This window comes from Pogona vitticeps, chromosome 1 (genome assembly GCF_051106095.1).
Source record: "Pogona vitticeps strain Pit_001003342236 chromosome 1, PviZW2.1, whole genome shotgun sequence".
Taxonomy (NCBI): domain Eukaryota; kingdom Metazoa; phylum Chordata; class Lepidosauria; order Squamata; family Agamidae; genus Pogona; species Pogona vitticeps.
Window position 1 is genome coordinate 73547504 of NC_135783.1, and position 25973 is coordinate 73573476.

Here is a 25973-nt window from a genome sequence, read left to right on the forward strand (position 1 = left end):
CCACTTCAGTTGCCTGCTGACTCCCCAAGGCTCTTCCCTAAAGAGTTAGATTTCCAATCGCTGGCAAAGGGAAAGGAGAGAAGTGGCCAGCCAAACTTTCCGATGAAGGGAGATCCACAGTCCAGGAGTAGCTGCAGAAAAAGCGCTCTTTTGAGTCCTCACTAAACATACTTGTGAAAGTAGTGGAGCCAAGAGAAGGCTGTCCACTGCTGACTTTAATGCTCATGAGGGCTTTAAACTGAGAAATGTTTCAAAACACATAGAAGTACGGCTGGATCTGCCCTGCTATCCAGTTCTATCAGCTGTTGTAGTGGGAAATAATTTTATGGGTGGAATTTCTGCTCTATTTGTTTCCTCCAATAAAATGTACATTCTAAAAAAATTACGTATTCTAAGAAGGAAAGGGAAATGGAATCCAGCTACCTTTGAAAACTGTAGATTTGGTATAGCAACTATCAGCAGCTGACCTCTGCATTCTACACAGGGCAAACAGGACTATCTATATACAAGAAAATAAATAGACACAAATCTGATGAAATCAGTTTCAGAACACTTCAACCACCCAGGATACTCTGTTATTGATCTGAAAGTGACTGTTGCACAAAAAAGGAAATTGCAGTAGGAGACAGAAGAGGCAAAGAGCAGAAGTAAATTACTCTATAAATTTCAGAGGTTGCTAAATGCTTAAATAAAGATGAAAGTTTACTAGCTCACCACATATATCAATAAGCCATTTTCTTTGCTATCTTATGGAAAAAATAGTTAGTTATATATTGGCCACAGAATCAGGTGGTGATTAAAACCATGCAAGCTACTTCTCAGCATTTTTGCAGCTGAAGGACAACTTATGCCAGACAGATTCCTATACTACCCATGGCAGAATATTTGTGTAGTCTGCACTCTCAGAGCTCATTACTGATGTTAAATCCCATTGCTACTTCAACATTTCCTTTTTGGGCTTGCGTCCAATATCTGCAGTGGGTCTCCAATCCTTGCACTTTTATATCTGCATATAAAACGGTATCTAAATATGAAATAAGTCTTTGAGTTGTCACAATACTTTTGTTATTGTGTTTAGTTCTGTTTTATTTTTGTGATGTATTTCTGGTGTTTGTTATATTTGCATGCCTTCTTGGTCGCTATAAGCATGCCAGAGTGTTTTAATTTTAAAAACAAAGTTTTTGAGACACCACATTGTATATTTCATTAACAAACTATTTTTCTTCTTTAAGACCAGTGCCTGTTAACAAAATGAGTTTGAAAGAAGACTATATGGAATCAATGCTAGTTGTCTGGGGAGTATAAGACCTTTCTGATTTACCTGTCACACTATCACTCCCTGTGCACACTACTGATGGTTAGTGATGTTGTGGTGCTGTCAAGGAATATGGCTTAACAGTGACAGGTTATATCCAAGCTACACATTCTTCTAAACAGGACCCTTACAGCCATTACATAGGCTTTACTGCTTCAATGTACACTTTGTGCCAAAGACTTTCGAGAGTCTTATTCCACCATCTCTCAATTTAGGACAAGAAAACAGCAAGATGCAAGACTTCCCTGTGGTTGCCCTGAATTTACTGAACAGTATCTCCCTAGAGTAGCTGCCACCTTCTTTCTGCATGTCAGACAGGTAAGGCTCTAAGTGTTTTGGAGAACTTTGTCTGGTTAGCTTTTGTTGTTTAGTTGTTAAGTCGTGTCTGACTCTTTGTGACCCCATGGACCAGAGCACGCCAGGCCCTCCTGCCTTCCACTGCCTCCTGGAGTTTGGTCAAATTCATGTTGGTAGGTTTAATGACACTGTCCAGCCATCTCGTCCTCTGTCGCCCCCTTTTCCCCTTGCCTTCACTCTTTCCAAACATCAGGATCTTTTTCAGGGAGTCTTCTCTTCTCATGAGATGGCCAAAGTATTGGAGCCTCAGTTTCAGGATCTGTCCTTGCAGTGAGTTAGCTAGACAGTCTTAAATTGATTTGTCTCTGATGACAGTTCTCCTTGCTGTTGCTCTTCCGTTATTACTTTGAACAAAATTGAACTGGATTCCTATCTATCTATCTATCTATCTATCTATCTATCTATCTATCTATCTATCTATCTATCTATCTATCTATCTATCTATCTATCTATCTATCTATCTATCTATCTATCTATCTATCTATCTATCTGTCTATCTGTCTATCTGTCTATCTATCTATCTATCTATCTATCTATCTATCTATCTATCTATCTATCTATCTATCTATCATCAGCCATTTAGTGGTGAGCCACAGTTTACAAAAATTAAAATAATGGAGTTGGAAGGGGCCTATATGGCCATTGAATCTAAACCCCTGCTCAATACAGGGATCCAAATCAAAGTATATCTGACAGATAGTAGTAGTCTAATTTTCTTTTGAATATCTCCAGCATTAGAGAGCTCACCACCTCCTAAGGCAAATAATGATACTGCAGTAACTTGAAAATGAAAAATGGCTCAGAAATATGAGTTATTTCATGCACTAAGTTCCCTCAGACTGAGAAATGAAAAGATTCAGAACAGATTGATTTAAAATTTTATTACATGCATGCCTTGTCAAGGTTTCAGAAACTTCCAGAAAGAATAATTAAAATCAAACTATGCTTACAGCACGTATTGGGCTGTATGTTGTGTTTCATCACTTCATGTGGAGTTAGGAGGCAAGATAAAAAATGACAACACCCTCAATGACCACTTTTTATAAAATATTTTAAATCATCTCCATCTTTTATGAAGTCCATATTTCTGATTCAATAATGACTTAATTCTTCTAATGCCAAGTCAGCTCTCACATGGAAGAATGTGCAGGCTCTAGGTTTCAGTCACTGGCTCCACAGTCTGCATATGTTTTGTTTGACTACGTGGGCTTGTTATGGAAGGAAGTATCTCTTCTCTTATTCTGGGTTTTCTTTTATCATGTGTTTTGCTCTTATCTGAAGTGCAGATAAAATTTAGAAGCTTTTTGGAATGTAGGAAATGAGTGATAATTTTTCAGCCATCTCCTGCTTTATTCACCCCATTTAGGTGTGGGAAACCTCTGCTTAAAGGTTGTGGCTCCCTTGTAGCTGCATTCTGTTCCAGTGATGTGCATACACTCCTGGCAGGAAGCAGCAGCTGGCAGCAGGTGGGATAACCCCTTATTCTGCCCTTTTGCTTAGAGGTAGAGCATAAGATCAAAGGGTCATTTTAGCCAATCCTAGTTACGATTAGGTAACTAGTATCCTATCTGTCTCTCTCATAACATACTATGTAATCATGCTAAGTAAGTTAAAGAGCTCTCGGGGTGTTGTCAGCAGGCTCCGCTGGCTCTGACATCTGCTGTCGACTCCTCTGTTCTCTCTCTAAGGCAATTAGAGTTTGCAGCCCATAGGAATGCATTGAAGGGGTTTTAATGCATTCCTATGGGCTTTTTTAAAACGCATAGTGACGAAATCGCTTTGCAGCGATTTTTGCTGCACGGATTATCATCGCTATGCGGAGCACCACTGTAGATAGATAGATAGATAGGAATGCAGTTCAATTTTGTTCAAAGTACTGTAATAACAAAAGAGCAACAGCAAGAAGAACTGTCATCAGAGACAAATCAATTTAAGACTGTCTAGCTAACTCACTGCAAGGACAGATCCTGAAACTGAGGCTCCAATACTTTGGCCATCTCATGAGAAGACTCCCTGGAAAAGACCCTGATGTTGGGAAAGAGTGAAGGCAAGAGGAGAAGGGGACGATAGAGGACGATATGGTTGGAGAGTGTCACCGAAGCTACCAGCATGAATTTGACCAAACTCTGGGAGGCAGTGGAAGACAGGAGGCCCTGGCGTGCTCTGGTCCATGGGGTCACAAAGAGTTGGACATGACTTAATGTCTAAACAACAACATATATGATTGTATTTTGACCAAACTCCAGGAGGCAATGGAAGACAGGAGGGCCTGGTGTGCTCTGGTCAATGGGGTCATGAAGAGTTGGACACGACATAACAATTAAACAACAACAACAAAAAATCCTACATTATCACTGCATGAGAATGCAATGTGTTTGTGTTGGGAGATCAAATCAACATTTTACCGCTGTTTTAAAAACGGGAGCAGCCCTAACATAAATTTAGAACTTTGAAACTGGACTGTGGATCAGCACAGATTTAAAACAGATCAAATAAATTGAAAAAACCAATCTTGCTTGTCTTGAAAGTGAATGGTTGGCCCCCACCTGCTCTTTTTATATTATTATTTGGAAGGTTTCCAGACTGCAGAGGCTGAAATGCTGATTGACCCTAAAAAAAAAGCCCCTTCAAAAGGGTAAAGCATTGACTTCCTTATAAATTGAGCATGTGTGGAACAAGCTTACCATCAAGAGTATTTGGAATTAGATACATTGCTGCAGCTTCCTGTCTCTGAAGGGAGATGTTTGGAGGACATTCTTTGAAGAATGAAAAAACCAGACTTGCTTTAAGAAAAGTGACAGTCGCTCAGAAGGGGATATTTTGCCATGTATCTCCAGGGAATTAGCATACAATATTTAAGGCATATTCAAAGTATTTCTGCATTACAAAAGCACAAAGCAGTTGTGTTTGCTCAACCCTGAGTACTTTCAGTAAACATTTCTGACACAAGTCTTCAAAGGGAAAGTCAGCTCCTGCTCTGGGACAGTGAACTTTTGACTCTGTCAGTCAGGACTCAATTAGCTGACTCTCAGAAGTAGAAATTTGTAACTCCTTCATGACCAAACAGGAGTTTGTGCTGGGAAAAAGGATTTTATGTCCAATTGTCAAAATATTTTAAAATATATCATATCATATCATATTGTCTGGTCAGTTCTGTATTTTCATTATATATATATGATAAGATAGCCTCAGTTGACTCATTTTTGCTCTAGTGAGAGTTCAAATTTGACTTCATTGAGCAACCACTTTTCTGCCTTTCTGTGGTATCGGTGAGGTTCTCCCACAATACCACATTTCTTTCACACACATGGATTATTTTGATCTTGGTTTCCAGTGCCAATCTTCACTACAGTCGTGCCTCGCTTTACAATTGCCCTGCATTACAGCGAAACCGCATTATGACAATCTTTTTGCGATCACAATTGCAATCGCAAAACGATGGTCTAAATGGTCTGTTTGTTTGTTTGTTTTGCGACGATCGGTTCCCTGCTTCGGGAACCGATTCTTCACAAAACGATGATTTTAAAACAGCTGATCGGCGGTTTCAAAATGGCTGCCGGGTAAACAAAATGGCTCCCCGCTGTTTTCTGGGACGGATTCCTCGCAAGACAGGCAGCGAAAACGGCTGCCCTATGGAGGATCTTCACTGGACTGTGAGTTTTGACCCCATTGGAACGCATTGAAGGGGTTTCAATGCATTTCAATTAGGTTTTTTTTCACTTTATGATGTTTTCGCTTAACAGCGATTTTCCTGGAATGGATTATCACCGTTAAGCAAGGCACCACTGTAATTCCAATCTCTCCCTTTTTTAAAAAAAATTGAGGGAACATATTTTGGAAAACATGCACACATGTTCATAGAAGCCGTGACCTCAAACAAATCTATTTGTTTCACGCTCCCAGTGAATCCAGAAATCTAACAAACTAGCTTGACTATGTTTATTTGATATGCAAATAAAGGTTTTATTATTAACATTCATAGAGCTTTTCTTCCTCAGGTTGCAGTCCCCAAAGAAAGTGTTTGGAAACTGGAAATTGCCATCTGGCTTGATTGCTCAGTGGTTTAGGCTTCTGGCTACAGAGTCAGAGGTTGGGAGTTCAATTCTCCACAGTGCCTCCAGTGAATAAAGCCAGCCTGTGTGGCCTTTGGGCAAACTGTACAGTCCCAGGATACCCCCAGAAGATGGGAATGGAAACCACTTCTGAGTACTGTCTACCTGGAAACCCTGAAAAGTGTTGCCATTAGTCAGAATTGACTTGACAGCACATGGTGATGATGGTGATGAAGCTGTCATGCTGGAGGTAGTGTTTCTTACAGGAACTTGAGGTTCTTTCACAGGCCATTTTGCTGAGTTGAGGTAGCCTGTCATGACAAGTAACTGAATTTGGGCAAAAAAAAATTCACCCTCTTACATTTTGAAAGTAATTGCTAAGGGGATGAACTCAAAGCAGGACTTTCAATCATGCAAATATGCACCTCTAAGCTTTTGCATAAGCCTCCAATTTTTTCATTTCAAAAATTAACATCAAAATTTATTTAAATAATTTTAAGTCCTACATTTAACAAAATATGCCCAGATTCCCAAATCTGTTTTCGTACAGTATATTCATATTGTCTAATGATATGCCAATATTACCAAGACTCAGTTTTCTGTTTTCTTTCAATCCATGCTGCTAAAAGTGGCCACACCTAGGAAAGCCAAAGACTATAAGGAATTGTGCCTTTTCAGTTGTGATCCCTAGTTTCTGACAGAGATACGACAGGCTCCTTCTCTCCTTATCTTAAAGATGGAATTATTTAAAGCTGCCTTTAATAATTTTATCTCCTGGACAGCGTTATTTTTTTCCACTAGTACTGTATTTTTTAAGGTTACAGTATTTATATTTTTCATTTAATTACTGTCTGTGTGCCCCTGTATTAGGGATGTGGTGGTGCTGCGGGCTAAACCGCAGAAGCCTGTGCTGCAGGGTTAGAAGACCAGCAGTCGTAAGATCGAATCCATGCGATGGAGTGAGCTCCCGTCGCTTGTCCCAGCTCCCGCCAACCTAGCGGTTCGAAAGCATGCAAATGCGAGTAGATAAATAGGGACCACCTCGGTGGGAAGGTAACAGCGTTCCATGTCTAAGTTGCACTGGCCATGTGACCACGGAAGATTGTCTTCAGACAAAACGCTGGCTCTATGGCTTGGAAACGGGGATGAGCACCGCCCCCTAGAGTCGAACGCGACTGGACAAAAATTGTCAAGGGGAACCTTTACCTTTACCTGCATTTTGTGGGGGTTCAAGGGTTTTCAGTTTTAATTTTGCAAACCACCCAGAGTACTGTTTGCACTAACTAATAGGGCAATATATAAATTGACTGGCTTGAATGAAGGAATTAATTAATTGAATATGCAGTTTCATAGATACTTACTTACTTACTTACTTACTTACTTAATTAATTAATTAATTAATTAAGGAATTTTTTTCCCTCCCTATTGCTGATGTGGATCAAGATCACTGTTTCCCCCTGACTGTTAGCAGAAACAAAACAATAGAGTTCTCAGCCAGGACTGCTAAGCACCGGGGAACGAAACATTGATCTGAACTCTATTCAGGATCACTAGACAATCTAAGGTTAAAGCCTCTCCTCTTCCTGCCCTGAAATCCTGAACAAGTTGCCATTTCTCCATTACAACAGCTAGGTAGCCTTGGGAAGTGGGCATACCCTGACAAGAGTGTGGCCAAGTCATCTGCATTATCCATGGTCTACATGATGCTGTTCAGACTTCCCTTGGCTGCTGCTTACCTGACAAAAGCATGCACATTTAGCCCTCCAGGTTATTTAATCAAACAAAGTAGCTGACTGAAAAAAGTTGGACAAACAATTCTGAAACATCTTGATACAAAATTGCCCTGTACATACTATCAATTGTATGCAAGTTTTATTATATTTATCAATATAATTTTGTTATATTCATCCTGCATAAAAGGAATATCTTATTAACATTAAAAAATTCTCCAGTTGGAATCATTCTCATCTTGCCTCTTTGATGTCCACTTCAATTCAGCAACAAAAACTATTTAAGACTAGATCTTTTTTGAAAGCAGTATCTAAGGCAGTGAGAAAAAAGTCTTAAGACTGAAACTGCATATTCAATTGGTTAAGGGTAGATCATGTGATCATTATTGTAATCATTTCCTCCTTTGCTCCCAGAATAGTCAGAGAGGAGGAGGGGTTTGCTTTCACAGAAATCCCGGGCGAGTAATAAATTCTAAGCTATTAGATAAGATCTGGGGGAGAAAATGCTTCAAGGGGCATTTCTGTGTCAATTACCAATTGAAATCTATTCAGTTGATTTTCCCTTTCCTTTTCCTTTCTTTTTTGCTCTTTTTAAAGTAGCAGTTACATTGCATTGGAGAGGCAGAAGGGACATAAATAAAGTGACATTAGAAACACCATTCAGATAAATATTTGAATTATTCTCCTGGGCACTCGAGTTGTTTTTAGCGTGCTGAAAGTATGAACAGCAATAAAAAGATGAGCATGAGGACATGGAAAGACTGAAGTGTGTTGACTTACTTTTATCCCAGAAAGAACTTTCCATGGCTTCTCTGTTTCTGTAATTGGCTGAGAAGGTCATGTGACCTTAACAACTAAAATAGAAAAGCCTCAGCAGTGGGAGACTGAAGCAGTAGAATACAGAGAAAAGAAATGAACTTTAAAACATATTGGACGTAATGTATGAACTACACTGCAGTGCACTTTATGTAGTTCAGAGTTCAGTTTTCTTGTATCAAAACAGAAGTTTCTTTCAGCCATTATTGATCTTTAGCCACTTAGTTTTCAACCTTCTGCTGACTTGGGATCGCCAATTTTAGTTTTCTTCTTTCTACACCATTACTCTAGCTACTGTATCAAGAATAATTATAAGGTGTGCATCTCTGAGCCATCAGCCTCTGCAGCCTCCTGTGTGTTGCAGCATGTCTGGAAGTATTTTTTGCTTCAGAATTATGCAGAGGAAAAACACACTGTATTACACATTTCGGTTCCTTGTGTTACCAATGCTGGTTATCATTTTGATGTAAATTACGAAGTTCTTTTCCAAAATAAAGTATCCATCTCTCAGAAGATAATACGTCTCAGCCATAGTTTGCAATTAAAAAATAGTTTTAAAATCTCCCCCTTGAATAACAAAATATGACATTTTGAAATCATTTACAAAGGGATTGCACGTCCTTGCTTGTTTGTTCTCAAAGCAAAGTCCTGAGTACTTTTAATCAGTTCAGTTGAATTTACTTGTATTTATTTATTTAAAATAGTTTTCCTGCCTTTCTCCTTAAAAGGGCCCGAGGTAGCTTAAATCAATAAAAGACAATATTTAAAAACTAAAAACAATAAGTATGCAAATATTTTTAAAGAATCAAACAGTTACCACACTAAAATGGTAAACAGAACCAATACAAAAGAACACGTTCAAAACAATATATTCAAAAAACCCTCTCAGACAGCCAGTCAATATGGGAAAAGCTGCCTGAAGTGAAAAGCCTTGTCTGCTTGTAGAAAGGCAGCAAAGATAGGGCCTGGACTCCAGTGGGAGTGGAATTGCAGATTGTCCCTTTGCTTCAAATTCAAAATGCAAAGGTTCCAATAGAAATGGGAGAATTTAAAGGATCCCAACCTGCAGACTTCTCTGATGTTCCATTGAGATAAACTGAGACAGGTGTGACGTTACCCACACCTTCTAATTTCGACACTATTTCTTAGTCAGATTATTCAGAATGTTCTCAGATGGATTTCTAAACATTCTGCCAAATAAGAGATAAACATCACAGAGTAGATTAATATCATACAGTATTCTGGCAAAGGGGTATGTGAGTGTATAAGCATGGGCACATATAGTAGACACACACATATATATATACATACCATTAATTACTCACATTTCTAAATGTTACATCCTTGTTTTATGTAAGATAACCACTTTTTAAAACAAAAGTGTTTAATGCAAGTCGACTGACACAATAGCTCATGTTGGAGGCTTCTGGGAAGAAGAAGCAATAATACTGTATTCTCAGACTCCAAATGCTGTTGTTGCCCCACCAGTCTCACTCTCCGCAGAAGCGACAGCATGTCTAGGCCTGCTTGACAACCCACTGGCTCTTTGGAGTGCTTCTACAATAAAGGAGACCAACCAGGCGGCAACAACGAGAAGCAGCTGCTGGAGTACATGCAAGCAAGAAGGGAAGCAATCCAGGATAGCTGTGGGAACAGTGTTGTTCACTCTGCCCACCCTGAATTGGATCAAGGCCTTCAACTTTAAGAAAACCACTCTCATTTGCTTGGCTCCAAGCTTCCATGGTTTTCAGAAGACTCCCACTGAATTTGGTGGGACTACTTGAGAGTATATATTTGTCTTGATCTAGATAATGATAGCCAAATGCTATCATTACCCTCACACAATTGGACATAACAAGGGTCCACCATTCACACGTCTGCTGCCACCGGCTCTGCTCTCCCTTCCGATCGCTCTGGAGCTCATGGTTGGCTATCCACTCCTGGCAGAAGAAGGGAAGATGAGTCTCCCTGCCAGGCTTAGAAGTGGACAGCCGACCGCGAGCTCCGGAGCGATTGGAAGGGGGAGTGGAGCCAGTGCTGGTGGCAGACAGGCGAGTGAATGGTCAAGCCTCAGAGGGGAGGACCCTTGTTATGTCCAGCTGCACAGGGACATCCATATATAAATACCCCCAACTCTAATAATCAATGTAAGGAATTCAGGCAGGCAAATCACCTTTAGTACCTTTAGCATTAGATTGTTAATTAAAGTTGGTTCTTAGGTAGAAACATACAAGCTGCCAGCATCACAATAAATAACAATAACTTTGTGCAATCAAGTAACTTCTGACATGGTGACTCTTTTCAGGGTATAGTAGGTAGAAAGTATTCAGAAGCAGCTTACCATTTCCTTCTTCTAGGGGGTGCTTCTAGGGCTGTGCAGCTTGCCCAAAGCTACACAGGCTCGCTTTTCTGGGGTGCACAGTGCGGCACTGAACCCCCAACCTTTGGCTCCACAGCCAAATGCTTGACTCACTGAACTATCCAACCAGTGTCATAATTATAAAATGATAAAACAGTATTCCTCCAAATGTGCATTCCTCCAACACTGCTGGGTCTGTACAATTTACTTACTCCACTCTTTACCTCCTGAGGATCAATCACCCTCTCCTCCCAAAAAGAAGCTGCTCTACAACATGCAGAGCGGCAAAACTTCACAATAGGAAAAACAAGCTCTAGTTCTAATTGGAAAGCTGGGCTATAGCCTATTTCTACTTTTATACTGTCACGTGAAGTCTGTCTCATTCTGATTGGAAAAAGAACATTCATATCATAGTCATTCAACCTCTAAATCTCATTAAAACAGTTCCTTAAGCTTTATCTGAGTGTTGCTTTCAGTAATGTTTCTCAACTTAATGAGTTGGGATGCAACAAATTTGTCATATGCATCATGAGGTATTGTTTTATTGCATGTTTCCCCAAAGAATAATTTGCAGTTCTGGTGACAATAAAGCTGGAAAGGTTTCCAGCCACAGAGAAGTAAAAGGAAGCCTTTTTCTGCTTCAGTAAAAGCAATAATCCTATTTTCTGTCAGGATAAGATAAGGAAAATGCAAGATATCCTGAGCCAGAACAAGATTACTAGATTTTCCATGTTTGTTTACTTTTTCAATTAAGAAACATGTACTACCTTTATTGATAGGATATAATTAATTCTTCATTACTAAGACTAACAAAGTAATCACAGTTATTTAGAGTTAAAAGGCAGTTAAAATCTTCTTGGCAACACAAGAAATCTGCTGCAGATAGTTTCTTCATTTTTACAGTACCACAGTAGCCAAGAACAATATCCTCAGGCTAGTAAAAAAAATCTATCAGTCAGTAACAATGGATTAAAACGAACAAACTGGAACAGCCATTAAATACAGAGATGTAGATTTCTTTAACTTTTATTTATCAGGTAAACAACATTGATTTGCATGACATGATCCAGTGAAAGCCCGGGTGTTTTAAGCATCCAAGGGTCAACATTTGTGGTGTGAAGAATGGGTTCTTGAGGATCCAAACATATTCTCTGTAAGAAACGCCACTAAACCTTACTGTTTTGCTTTTCTTTGCTCCTTTTGCAAAATGGAGATTTGTTCTATTGATTTCACAGATTAGATGAAATATGTCAAATCTCTTCCGTTGACATAAGCTCACCTTAATGTGCCTCTGTCTTACTATCTTTAGTACCTTTACCATTATAAGTAATATTATCTTTTGTTGTTGTTCAGTTGTTAAGTTGTGTCCGACTCTTCATGACCCCATTTTCATTCATTCATTTTCTTACAGGGGTAAGAATAATATTATTACAGATAATAATGTTATCTTACAGGGAGCTAATCAGGCACAGTATTCCATTTAGAAGACAGGGACTTTAACATCTAATCATATTGGTCAGAATTTATTCCCTTTGGAATTGTGACTAGAACTTATTTCTAAGCAGTCACTTGTATCCAAAACCTCATATGTAATCAAAGAGGCACTTCCCACTCCACAGAAGTAAATGTAGGAATCCCAGGAGGGAGAAGGTCTTCACTTGCAGATCAGAGACAGCAAAGGTGAGCATCATACTACACACATGGCAGCATAGTAGTGTGGCACTGCATAGTAGAGTCTTTTTATAAACTCTGTTCTGGAATGGTAAACACAGTATCCAAATAGGCAGGGTTCCAGAACACATGAAAGCCTATAGATACAGAAGCGTTTGCACTTTGGCAACATCCATTTGTAACATGTGGTTATCAAGAGCTGGAGGAAAAAACTCAGCAGTTTCAGAGAGGTAGGAGATTCGGTAGCAGTATCGTCCTGCAGCCCTGTGACTGCACAGAGTTCCTCCATGCAATTAACGTGAAGGGAACCAGTGACACTTCACAAATGCCTGAAAATCTATCAGTTTCATTTTCTCAATGCAAATGTCCACCCAGTTTGTTTCAGTATCTGGGTTGAAATACATTCATATACAGTTTTTCAGAGAAAATACCCAGTTTGTTCTTGCAAAAAATAAAGATCTTCCCTTTCTATTTCAAGCTGTGTACATCTCCTTAAATTGAATATTCTTCTAAAGGTAAAGGTTCCCCTTGACATTTTTTTTAGTCCAGTCATGTCCGACTCTAGGGGGCAGTGCTCATCCCATTTTTCAAGCCGTAGAGTCAGCGCTTGTCCGAAGACAGTTTCCCTTGTCACATGGCCAGCATGACTCGGGAACGCCATTTTTACCTTCACACCAAGGTGGTACCTATTTATCTACTCACATTTACATATTTTCGAACTGCTAGGTTGGTGAGGAGCTGGGACAAAGTGACAGGAGCTCACTCTGTTGTGTGGATTCGATCTTACGACTGCTGGTCTTCTGACCCTGCAGCACAGGCTTCAGCGGCTTAGCCCGCTGCGCCACCACATCCATTTGAATATTCTTCTAGGAAACTTTTTTTTTCAAGTCACTGCTGTGTCCGACTCCTATTATGCAGAAACTGCTGTACAAAGCAATTATCATTGCAAGTACTTCACCCTGCTTGATCCTGTGTTTGTACAGTATTTGCTGTTCTTTTTCACCAGAATAAGACATTAAAAGGATTGTTTTTCTTTGCTCTTTTCAGTCATGTTTGTTATAATTATAATATAGCTGCAACAACTTCAATGATTTGTGAAAGATGTCTCCCTTCCATAGACGTTCTGAAGGAAGGTTGCAAGAGACCAAGGTTCTGTGTTGTGTATTTAATCACACACAGTGAAGGCAGAAAGCACTGTGCACGGCAGCAAAAAAAAGATAACAATAAATGGAGATCAGTGACTATCATATTCCCTAGACACAAAGAATTGCTTTTGCACTTAACATGTTCATATACCAATATTTCAAACAGACCTATTTCATATTCCTCAGTTAATCCATACTGCTGGTATAACTCATTGGGTTGCAGAGCTCATGATCCAAGAATCTGAATCTTCACTGTGCTTTTTAGGTGAGATGTCAGCCAAGATCACTTAGAGCATATGGAGCTAGCACAGCTGCATGCCCTGCCAGGACGGCGGAGTCCCCAAATCCCATTGAGGAGGAAGAGTTAGGTAACCATTTCCAAGCATGTAGTACCTAGAAACTCCTTCATGGATTGCTACCTTATCATGGCGAAGGGGCTTGAGTAATTCAGAGAAGCTATGGGCTATGCCGTGCAGGGACACCCAAGACGGACAGGTCATAGTGGAGAGTTCCGACTAAACACAATCCACCTGGAGTAGGAAATGACAATGCCACTCCAGTATCTTTGCCAAGAATGCCCCATGATTAGAAAACAAAAGGCTAAAAGATACAACGCTGGAAGATGGGCCCCTCAAGTCGAAAGGCATCCAACATGCTACTGAGGAAGAGTGGAGGATAAGTACAAGTAGCTCCAGAGCTAATGAAGTAGTTGGGCCAAAGCCGAAAGGACACTCAGCTGTGGACTCACCTGGAAGTGAAAGGAAAGTCCAATGCTGGAAAGAAAATTACTGCATAGGAACCTGGAATGTAAGATCTATGAACCTTGGTAAGCTGGAGGTGGTCAAGCAGGAGATGACAAGAATAAACACTGATATCCTGGGCATCAGTGAACTAAAATGGACAGGAATGGGTGAATTCAGCTCAGATGATTATTATATCTACTTTTGTGGGCAAGAATCCCATAGAAGGAATGGAGTAGCCCTCATAGTCAACAAAAGAGTGAGAAAAGCTGTAATGAGATATAATCTCAAAAATGATAGAATGATGTCAATACGAATCCAAGGCAGACCTTTCAACATCACAATAATCCACGTTTATGCACCAACCACCATTGCTGAGGAGACTGAAATTGAACAATTCTATGAAGATTTACAACACCTTCTAGAACTGACACCAAAGATGTTCTTCTCATTCTAGGGGACTGGAATGCTAAAGTAGGGAGTCAAGAGGTAAAAGGAACAATAGGGAAGTTTGGCCTTGGAGTTCAGAATGAAGCAGGGCAAAGGCTAATAGAGTTTTGTCAAGAGAACAAGCTGGTCATCACAAACACTCTTTTCCAACAACACAAGAGGTGACTCTATACATGGAAATCACCTGATGGGCAATATCAAAATCAGATTGATTATATTCTCTGCAGCCAAAGATGGAGAAGCTCTATACAGTCAGCAAAAACAAGACCTGGAGCTGACTGCGGCTCTGATCATCAGCTTCTCATAGCAAAATTCAAGCTTAAACTGAAGAGAGTAGGAAAAACCACTGGGCCACTCAGGTATAATCTAAACCAAATCCCTTATGAATACACAGTGGAAGTAAAGAACAGAGTTAAGGACCTCAATTTGGTGGACAGAGTGCCTGAAGAATTTTGGATAGAGGCTCATAACATTGTACAGGAGGCAGCAACAAAAACCATCTCAAAGAAAAGAAAATGCAAGAAAGTAAAGTGGCTGTCCAACGAGGCCTTAGAAATAGCAGAGAGGAGAAGGGAAACAAAATGCAAGGGAGATAGGGAAAGTTAAAGAAAATTTAATGCAGACTTCCAAAGAATAACAAGGAGAGAAAAGAGGGCCTCCTTAAATGAACAATTCAAAGAAACAGAGGAAAATAACAGAAAAGGAAAAACCAGAGATCTGTTCAGGAAAATTGGAGATATTAGAGGAACATTTTGTGCAAAGATGGACATGATAAAGGACAAAAATGGGAGGGACCTAACAGAAGCAGAAGACGTCAAGAAGAGGTGGCAAGAATACACAGAGGAATTATACCAGAAAGATTTGGATATTTCGGACAACCCAGATAGTGTGGTTGCTAACCCTGAGCCAGACATCCTGGAGAAGTGAAGTCAAGTGGGCCTTAGAAAGCCTGGCTAACAACAAGGCCAGTGGAGGTGATGACATTCCAGTTGAACTATTTAAAATCTTGAAAGATGATGCTGTTAAGGTGCTACATTCAATATGCCAGCAAGTTTGGAAAACTCAACAGTGGCCAGAGGACTGGAAAAGATCAATCAACATCCCAATCCCAAAGAAGGGCAGTGCCAAAGAATGCTCCAACTACCGTACAATTGCACTCATCTCACACGCTAGCAAGGTTATGCTCAAAACCCTCCAAGGTAGGCTTCAGCAGTATGTGGACCGAGAACTCCCAGAAGGTAGGCCTATTTCCATCTGTAGCAGATTGCCCAGCTGCATCCCTATCTTGATGTTGGGGCGCTCACCACTCTGGTCCATGCACTCGTAATCTTGAGATTAGACCACTGTAATGCACTCTACGTGGGGCTACCTTTGAGGTTGTTGCAGAAACTTCAAATGGTGCAAAATGCGGCAGCCAGATTTCTCACTGGGACAAGAAAACATCAGCACATCTCTCCCACTCTGGTCGCCTTGCATTGGCTTCCCATTCGTTTCCGCATCCACTTCAAAGTGTTAATGATGACTTATAAAGTCCTAAATGGTTTAGGACCTTGATACATGGCGGAACGCCTTCTCCCACTTGGATCTACCTGAGTCACCCGTTTTAACCAGGAAAGACGGTTGAGGGGCCTAACTCCGAGAGAGGCCCGGAAAGAAAGAACAAGAAACCGGGCCTTCTCGGCAGTGGCCCCTCGATTATGGAACACCTTGCCAACGGAAATCACCCTGGCACTCTCACTGGGTATTTTTAAGAGTCATTTAAAAACCTGGGTCTTCAGGCAGGCTTTCCCTCCAGTCAACACTTGATTCTCTTTTCTCTTTAGTTTTTTCCTCCATCGTGAAGTTCTAATTTATTGATACAATTATGTGATTGTTTTATACATATTTTGATAATTAGAATGATGATTTTATTTGATTATATTTTTATGATGTTTTATAATTGTTTGTAAGCCTCCCCGAGTAGACTCTGTCTAGAGGGGCAGGGTAGAAATCAAAGAATAAATAAATAAATAGGCATCAAAGGGAGGTTTCACCCTGCCAGAGTGCAGACAAGTAGCTTTTCAAGTTTGGGCCATCCACCTTCAAACTTTGCTTGTTCTCTGTCTCTTTTTCTTTTCCATTCTCTTAAGCTAATGATGCTCACAATCCTTCAGTGCCAGAATTGACATCCTTTCTATTGGCGGTCAGGTCAGAGGAGAGGAATGCTCTTCATACAAGTTCCCTTGCTCAGTTGTATGAGGTGTGGCACAGTTAGTTAGTTAGTTAGGCATCCTTCAGTCTCAAAAGACTATGGTAACGTGCTCTATATGGAGGACTTGGAACAGCGTCTAGTGTGGCTGAGGAGGCCAATTCAAGAGTGACAATCTCTTCCACACTGAAGACAAATCCAATCTGACCCCTGTCCAGCTCCCTGCTTTTGCGACTTCCTCTTCACCTCGGCCTGCTGAACAAGGGTCTCTTCAAATTGGGAGAGGCCGTGATGCAATGCCTGCCTCCAGGCTGAACGCTCAGATGTCAGGGTTTCCCATCTGTTGAGGTCTATTCCTAAGGCCTTCAGATCTCGCTTGCAGATATCCTTGTATCGCAGCTGTGGTCTCCCTCTGGGGCGATTTCCCTGCACTAATTCTCCATACAGGAGATCCTTTGGAATCCGACCATCAGCCATTCTCACGACGTGCCCAAGCCAACGCAGACGTCACTGTTTCAGTAATGTGTACATGCTGAAAATTCCGGCTCGTTCTAGGACTACTCTGTTTGGAACTTTGTCCTGCCAGGTGATACCAAAAATCCGTCGGAGGCAACACATATGGAACGTGTTCAGCTTCCTCTCCTGCCGTGCACAAAGGGTCCAGGACTCACTGCAGTACAGGAGTGTACAGTACAGGTGTGGCACAATAGCCACCTAGTGAGAGCTCTATCATCAACAGAGAAAATAGCCGAAGAACACCATAAGCTGTCTCCAAACTGAACTGGCAGTGCAGGGGGGGAAAGTCCTGTTGCTCAGCCAGGAACAGTTGCTAAAGGTAGTAACTGGGGCATGGCAGTATGCCCGCTGACTTGTGCTATATCTCAAACAGCACTAGGAAAAATAGACGCTAAAGATAGTAAGGTGGAGAGGAGAAGGAACACAGGCATATTTTACTGTGCTAAAGCAACACAGGAATAAAAACACCAAATGTGCACTCACATTCAGTGTTAAAAGTAAGCTATAAGAAGGAAAAAGGCAATACAGCCTCAGCCATCTACACTATGCTAAGCAAGCAGCTAAGCTGGATGTGGCAAAACACAGTGTGCACAAATAATATGGATATAAACCCCAGCTGACATTGCTCCGGAGGCTTCCTACACTGCGAAGAATCAGAGGGTGCAGGAGAGGATCTCTGTCTTCATGCGGGAGCAAAGTGTATGTGAAACTGTCCATCTTCTCTGTTTTCAGCAGTTGGTGCCACTACAATCTTTACCACATGGTTCTGTTACATCTTGTTTTCCTCTCCTCACCTTTTAACATATCTTTTGTTTTAAAAGAGTAATATTTTTAATCCTCTAATGCAAGATTTTTCTGATGTAGTCTGAGATGATTCTAATCCATATGAGAACTAAATAAGATCTGCTTATTTCAATTTGGGGCACCTCCAAATTAACGTGAGTACTTCAGACTTGACACAGGTACCTCACAAGTACCTCATTTCTCTCAGAGCAAGGTTACATTAATGAAATAAATTGGGTCCTCGATCAGGAATTTTTAATTCTGTTTAAAGTCACATGGTAGTTGTGTGGTTTTTGTGTCAGTGTGTGTGCATCCTCTTGTGTCTCTTATTTTTGTTTTATTTCTTGCATCTGGTATAGCAAAAGAACAAAATGCCACATGGAAGAAAAAATGAAAACAGAAGTTTCCTTGCAGCAGACATGCGCACAGGGAGACAGACATCTCTACTTTCCTTTCCAACTCTGTGTGTGTGTGTGTGTGTGTGTGTGTGTGTGTGTGTGTGTGTGTGTGTGTGTGTGTGTGTGTGTGTGTGTGTGTGTGTGTGTGTGTGTGTGTGTGAGAGAGAGAGAGAGAGAGAGAGAGAGAGAGAGAGAGAGAGAGAGAGAGAGAGAGTGTTTCAGCCCTCTCTCCACTCAGTTTGGGCTGCAGAAGTTTACTTTTAGATGTCCTCCACATCTCATTTGAAAAAGAGTAAAAACCTCACTGCAACTGAAAAAAACCACAACTCCCTGTCAAATTAATCCACAACGCCACATACATCAAGTGAATGTGTATGTTTTCCATCAATTTTAAACATGCAAAACCTAATGTAAATACCTTTTTAAAAAATATTCTAACCGCATCCTGAGGCCAGTGCACAGTCCTACTTTTCACAGGCATCTCTACTAATTTCATACATAACAAAATTAAGCCACCCCATTTCTAAGGTCCCCTTTACAGATTGCTGCCTTGTCGTGGCGAAGGGGATTACGTAATTCAGAGAAGCTATGGGCTATGCTGTGCAGGGACACCCAAGACGGACAGGTCATAGTGCAGAGTTCGGACTGTATGCAATCCACCTGGAGGAGGAACTGGCAAGCTACTCCAGTATCTTTGCCAAGAATACCCCATGAACAGAAACAAAAGGCTAAAATATATGACCCTGGAAGATGAGCCCCTCAGGTCGGAAGGCATCCAACATGCTACTGAGGAAGAGTGGAGGACAAGTACAAGTAGCTCCAGAGCTAATGAAGTGGTTGGGTTAAAGCCGAAAGTACACTCAGCTGCGGAAGCGCCTGGAAGTGAACGGAAAGTCCGATGCTGCAAAGAAAATTACTGCATAGGAACCTGGAATGTAAGATCTATGAACCTTGGTAAGCGAGATGTGGTCAAACCGGAGATGGCAAGAATAAACATTGACATTCAGGGAGTCAGTGAACTAAAATGGACGGGAATGGGCGAATTTAATTCAGATGATTACCATATATACTATTGTGGACAAGAATCCCATAGAAGAAATGGAGCAGCCCTCATAGTCAACAAAAGAGTGGGAAAAGCTGTACTGGGATACAATCTCAAAAATGATAGAATGCTTTCAATATGAATCTAAGGCAGACCTTTCAACATCACAGCAATACAAGTTTATGCACCAACCACCGATGCTGAGGAGACTGAAAATTGCCCATAGGGACCATCGCTAAACGAAGCGCAAAAATGCTCCAAAAAAGTCATCACTAAGCGATTTCATCGCTAAACAGAGCGTCCGTTAAGCAAGGCACCACTGTACAGTGTTCTAAAAATTGCCATCAGCACCCACAGTTGGTATTATTTCTGGAACAGGAAGGTTTTGACCAGGCTCTGAAATGTCATCAACATCAGTGCCAGGCAAATCCCAATTGGGAGGGTGTTCCATAGTCTGGGGGCAGCTGCCAAAATGGCCCTTTGTCTACAAGCCATCCCTCTTACCTCCTTGAGGGATGGCTCTTTCAGGAGGGCTCCCTGGCTAGGTCTTAATTGCCGGGTAGGTTTATATGGAAGGAGGTGGTCCTTCAGGTATCCAGGGCCCAAGCTGTTTAGGGCATAGCTGCTTATCAATTCACTGTGCATTTATTGTTAGAATATGCTGCGATACAAGCCTGCACTGCAGTAGTTTCCACTGTGCCCTTTTATTTATTATTTAATTAATTTATTTATTTATATGCCGCCCACACTACCCAAAGGTCTTTTCTGAACCCTCAACTTAGATTGACATTTTGTACATTTCATTGCATATTGTTTACTTAATATATTTAGTCATGTCCCACAAAATCTTAGTGTCTTAGTCCACAAAATTTGTAAATTTTAAAATGGCCTGTAAATCATACTTTCATATCTTTCACCTACACCAGCCATCAGCCATTGTCAATGCAGGCTGTATGCCCCCCCTGGGGGAGGCTTCTGGCACATTTGAAAGGGGCCGCAAACTGGAATTATTAACACCTGCTTATAAGGTTCATTGTGCAACTTGTACAATCTTAATTCAGCCTTCTTTCATATTATGTTTATGGCTGTGGCAAAAAAAGGTTGAGAATGGCTGACTTATATCATAATTTATTTTTGTTTTTGCAAAAGTCCCTACTACTTTAAACCATTAAAAGAAATTAATAAAAAACACAACACTGTTGCAGAGATGAAAGTATGATTTACAGGCCATTTAAAAAATGTACAACTTTTGTGGACTGAAGTTTCTGTTTTTCCTGTCCTCCTTACCTCTTATCATTTGCATTTTCAAAAATCTCTCTAATGGTGTTTTATTGGAACATAACATTCCTCCATTAAAATCCCTGTGCTGTAGCTATTTTTATTACAAATTAAAAAGGAATTACACAGTCAAACAACAATGTGATGGGAATGGAAGTGAAGGAAATACAAGAGTTTTATTTCATTTGTGTGTTTTATGTTTGTTTCTTTGTTGCCTGCTGTCTGTATTTATTCTCTTAAGGGTATTGTAATGGATTTCTTGTAACTAATCTGGCAGCTACCTCTGTAGGCATGAATGCCAGAAAAATATTAATAAGACAGAAGAAGTGAAAAGACAATTCATTAAAATATGTGGTGAAAGAGTTGATCTCTTGGGTCAGAGTAAAGGAAGTTTACAAATGTAGCTTCAAGTCATCACTAACAATCAACACACAATAATCAAATATCTAAAGAGGGTAGGAAGGAGTAAGATAACTGTGGGCTTTAAAAAACCAAATAGAAATATAAAGAGGGGAAACAAGCTACAGTACATACTATTCCACTCTGGTTTTACACACAGTGATATTTTAAAATGGAGAGCTTTCTCTAAACATGATTGATGTGAAACACTTCTACCAAAAAAGAGACTTTATTTCGCTCTAGGTGAGGATACTGACAGAAATGCACAGAGATGGATGTGGTTAGCATGTTTCTCCTTTTGCCGGTTTAACCAAATAGGTCTTACAGGTGATCTTAACTGTACAGTTCTACCTATGACTGCACTTTCTTCCTCACAACTTCCTAATGAAGAAGGGTGGATATGGGTTAAGCGACAAACGAAGGAGCACATGTATGTGCTATTTTGCTTAAGAATTTTGGTAAGGCAGTGAGCACATACATACACACACACACACACACAGAGAGAGAGAGAGAGAGAGAGAGAGAGAGAGAGAGAGAGAGAGAGAGAGAGAGAGAGAGCAACCCGCCAGTAACATGGAAATGAACTGCATAATTTCATAGTTATTTATCCATCTGATTCTATTTGGTATATACCATTGATTTTTCTCTCCAAATCCTGAACCCTTCAGGCTTTTTTTTTTTATGCTACCAGACAAAACTGAGTTAGGTCACTATTCCTGGATCAGTTAGTCTGAATAAATTGGATGAACAGTGCTTCAAGTCAAAGCAATTTATTCTGTTTAAAACCAAAGACTTAAGCTTAACTAGGTTATAGATCAGATACTGTAAGATTACAGCTGCTCTGAGTATCCTTCCACCTACACAGGATATGTTCTGCAACTGTTGACACAGTTGGCTCACTTCTATAGGCAGATTCACTGGATTAGGGTTCCAAACCTGGTTTTTGTTCTGAGGAAGTAAAGGTCGTCGTCATCTCTTTCTCTCTCAGGCTGACCTATTCTCTGGGCTCTCATGAGGAGGAATTGGGTAGAAGGTGAACCATATACTGTACCCTGCCTAGAGCTCAGTCGACTAATATATAAGTGTATTGAGGAAGGAATGGAGAAGTGGGACAGCACAGCACCGGTACATGAATCTCTTAAGGATTCCTCCTATTCGGGCAGCTCATAAGAGCTACTAATTTTCAGAAACAAAGAGATATCTTATTGTGAGTCCACCATATCACCCTGAACACCTAATCTCATCTGAGTTCTAAAACTAAGTAGGATTTGCCATAGATAGTATTTGAGTGGGAGACAATATTGAGCCAGTTGGATCACTGGTTTGACTCAGTAAGAGATGTCTTCCTATATTCCTGTCTCCTAATTCCTGCTGGCATCACATTAGGAAAGTAGGTTTCCTAACTCTCAAGTACTCAATGATCATCTTTAAGGTCAAATTAGTGGTCAAATGCAGCAAGATGACTGACACTATAACTCATCTTTGTCTCTCTCTGTGCGTCGTATTCCTTAGTCACACCTAAAATTCTTTCTCTTGATGTAGAGTTTTTAAAGAGGAAATCTGTCCACAGTATACCTGGTAGGATGATACCTGGTAGGATGAAGGGATATGTTCATTAAAATGTCCCCAGTTTGCAGATGAAGTCAATATTTTTATATACTGTACTGTAATTACATTTTGAGAGTCTCTTGAACTCTTTCCTACTTCAGGGTTGAATCAGCTGAAGAAGATATATATCCCAACTAGATCTCAAATCTCCAGCTTTCCAAAGATTAAACTACAGATAACTTATTCAGGAGACATACTGAAACTCATTGTTCTGAATATTTTGGACTATCCACCCATGAAGACATTTTGCCAGGAATGGTTTGCTTATCATTGGCATAAGCATCTTTCAGATATGCCCCTATTAAGAAATTTGAGCTTCCATATCCTTCTAAAATAAGAATCTACACACACATATAAGCATAAAACAAAATAAAAATAAATAAATAAATAAATAAATAAATAAATAAATAAATAATGATGATGATGATGATGATGATGATGATGATGATGATGATGATAATAATAATAATAATAATAATAATAATAATAATAATAATAATAATAATAATAATAATAATTGTAAGTGTATACACATACATGTTACTTGCCTTGTAACAAAAGTGTTTACATACAATTTGCACTGACTTTTCTGTATCTATAGAGTTCTATTTTTTTGCTCTAATGTTTCCTTAGTAAACAATAATAATAACAACATGTCAGATATTAAATTTGCTAGTGACCATCACTGTTGAACAAGGCAAAGTATTTTAGAACATCACAAGATTACAGCATTTATGTGTACACTATTCCACTGAAATAGATATTACTTTGCATATGAAACTTAATACAAATGTGTGGATCAAATTATATGAGCTTAAATTATTTTCATAAATTATTGTTCTTAAAAAATTATTAATTAATTAAATCAATTAACAGATTAGCAGTGCAATCCAAACTGGAAGATGAGCCAGCAGAACGAAGGTTAGGATTCGGCATGTGAGCCTTTTCTGTTGCTAGAAATGAGTTTTAGCCAGTTGGCCTTAAACATCTCTGTCTGCTGGCAGAACTGCTTTGCTGGCCAAGATCTCTAACAAAATAACCCCAAAGGGGTGAAAATAAGTTTGGATTTGAATGATGACAAATCCAAACTTCCTCCAGCACAAGGATAACAGCCACAATGCTAACACAAAGTTAGGCAGGATGAAGTATTCCAGTGTAATCTCCAAGATGCTTAAGCGGAGAGATATTTGGATTCTGCAAAGCTTCAATTGGCCAATGGCCAACTTGGCCAGTTATGATTGTGTCCTTAAGCAGCACTCCTATGTTCCTTGAAAGTGTTCTTCCAGGGGCCATAGGATATAGGAAAATAAAATTTCCTCCACTCATAGGGTGGAAAGTATGAAAAAGAAAAGGGAAGTTTGTCCTTTGGAGTCTCCTCTGTGAAGCTGTGGGAAGGTCTCTTCCTGGAACTCTGGCTGCAAGCAGAGCAAAAAGTGCTGATATTTTATTTACAGCCTTGCATGCTGCTTGTAGTTTGTGTGACTGGGAGAAACTTTTCTGGGCTGGGGTGACTGTCTATCCAGCATTAACCAATTGTTCCATCCATCCTTAGAATTTAAAGAGAGCCCCACCTCTCTGCTGAGAGTTCTTTTCCTTCTCTTTAGTCTGTTGGAATGAGGTGTTTGTTTGCTGTTGATCTGTTCAGTTGATTGTTAAGTATGCGTAGATTAAAGAAATCAACATGCACAAGTCTGTAATTTTATTCATTCTCCTACAAATGTCTCAAAGTGAGTTACTAAGACTTTAAGTGCCAATTAAGGAGAAAGGGGTAGACGCCAAGGGACCTGTAGTTATTATCTTCTGTGTATTTCCGTACTTCGATGCATAACAGAAAGGAATTATATTGGAAGTTCAAAACTCTGCAACAAAAAGGTGGCCTAGCATTGCTCAAGCATATACCTCTTCTCCTGAGATAACCCAAGAAGAGGAGCAAGATTGCATTAGCCATAGAGTTGGCATAGTTTATTTCCCTGTTGCTGTCAGCTGTCGTCAGATACAAGTTCAATCTGACTCACGAAGTATCATAGAACTGGCATAAGCTTTCTCCCTTAATGTGTGATTCAGTAATCATGTACAGATTGCAGTCCTAATAAGCTGAAGCATTATTTTACACAGCTGAATAAGAAGAAGGTAAAATTAACACCTATGGTTTCCAAGGCTCTGGGGATAAGTCTGACCATGCACTCTCTGATTTGTTGTCGCTTAATTAGGTGTCAGTTTCCATAGCTAATAATAACTCACTTGCACAGGAAATACAAGAGGGAGAGACTGTTTTAGGCTTTCCATGGAGCCTTAGACCCAATACCTTGCCCTTTTTAAATGTACTTTCTATTTATTATTGCCATTTATATGCCATTCTGCTGTCTGGAGGTACCCAAAACAGTGCACACTACAATACGTTTATATATATAGAGCATACACAATAATAAAATATTTCACATAATGATAAAAATGCAAATAAATAACCTAATGCTTAACAGACAATTTTATCCTGTGTTTTCATTTAATGGATGCTTGTCACATAAGTGGTGGAATCACAGTTCCTAACATCCAAAGGCTAATTAAAGGAATTCTGATGCATGTGGGTAACAGCATAGAAAGATATTTTTCAAATACATTCAAGCTAAACAACTTTAATAATCAGTACCTTTAGCAGAGTAGTTCTGGATGATCTCAGTTGGTGCAGGAGCTCATATGAATAGAAGAGATTCAGTAGGTATGTGGGTCCCATGCCATGTAGGACTTTAAAGGTAATAACTGCCACCTTAATTTGAACCCAGAAAACCAAGGGCTGCCAATGCAGCTGGTGCAAACTAACTTAGCTGCCGCATATTGCACCAGTTGTAGCTTCTGAGCTGTCATCAAAGCTAGCCCCACAATTACAGTAGTCTAATCTCAAAGTTATAGTTGTATTGGTCAGCATGGTCTTCTCTACCTTCTACAGGGAAGGAGAACATTTCTGGACTACAGATAGATGATAAAATCTGACCTGGCCATGGTTCCCACCTGTTTCTCCAGGAGAAGCACTGGGTCTACAAAGACACTCAAGCTTATTACCTAGTTCACAAGGAGATTTTTTTTCTCTCCATCAATCATTAGAGAAGTGGCAGCTGGCTTTGTGAGTTG

The 25973-nt window shown here is 40.0% G+C and overlaps 1 protein-coding gene across 10 annotated transcripts in view; it reads right to left on the reverse strand.

Annotated features, from left to right (window-relative positions):
* ESR1 (estrogen receptor 1) overlaps window positions 1-25973 on the reverse strand; it is a 291481-nt gene that overhangs the window by 240956 nt on the left and 24552 nt on the right. For 3 of the 10 annotated variants that reach the window (XM_078383258.1, XM_078383257.1, XM_078383255.1), the window contains exon 1: window positions 8235-8299. The exons of 4 other annotated variants lie outside the window; for them this stretch is intronic. The gene's annotated coding sequence lies outside the window, so the exon portion shown is untranslated. Of the gene's footprint in view, window positions 1-423; window positions 3029-8234; window positions 8301-25973 lie in introns of those variants that run through there. 3 more of the 10 variants (XM_072995233.2, XM_078383256.1, XM_020805313.3) reach the window with 3 other exon arrangements.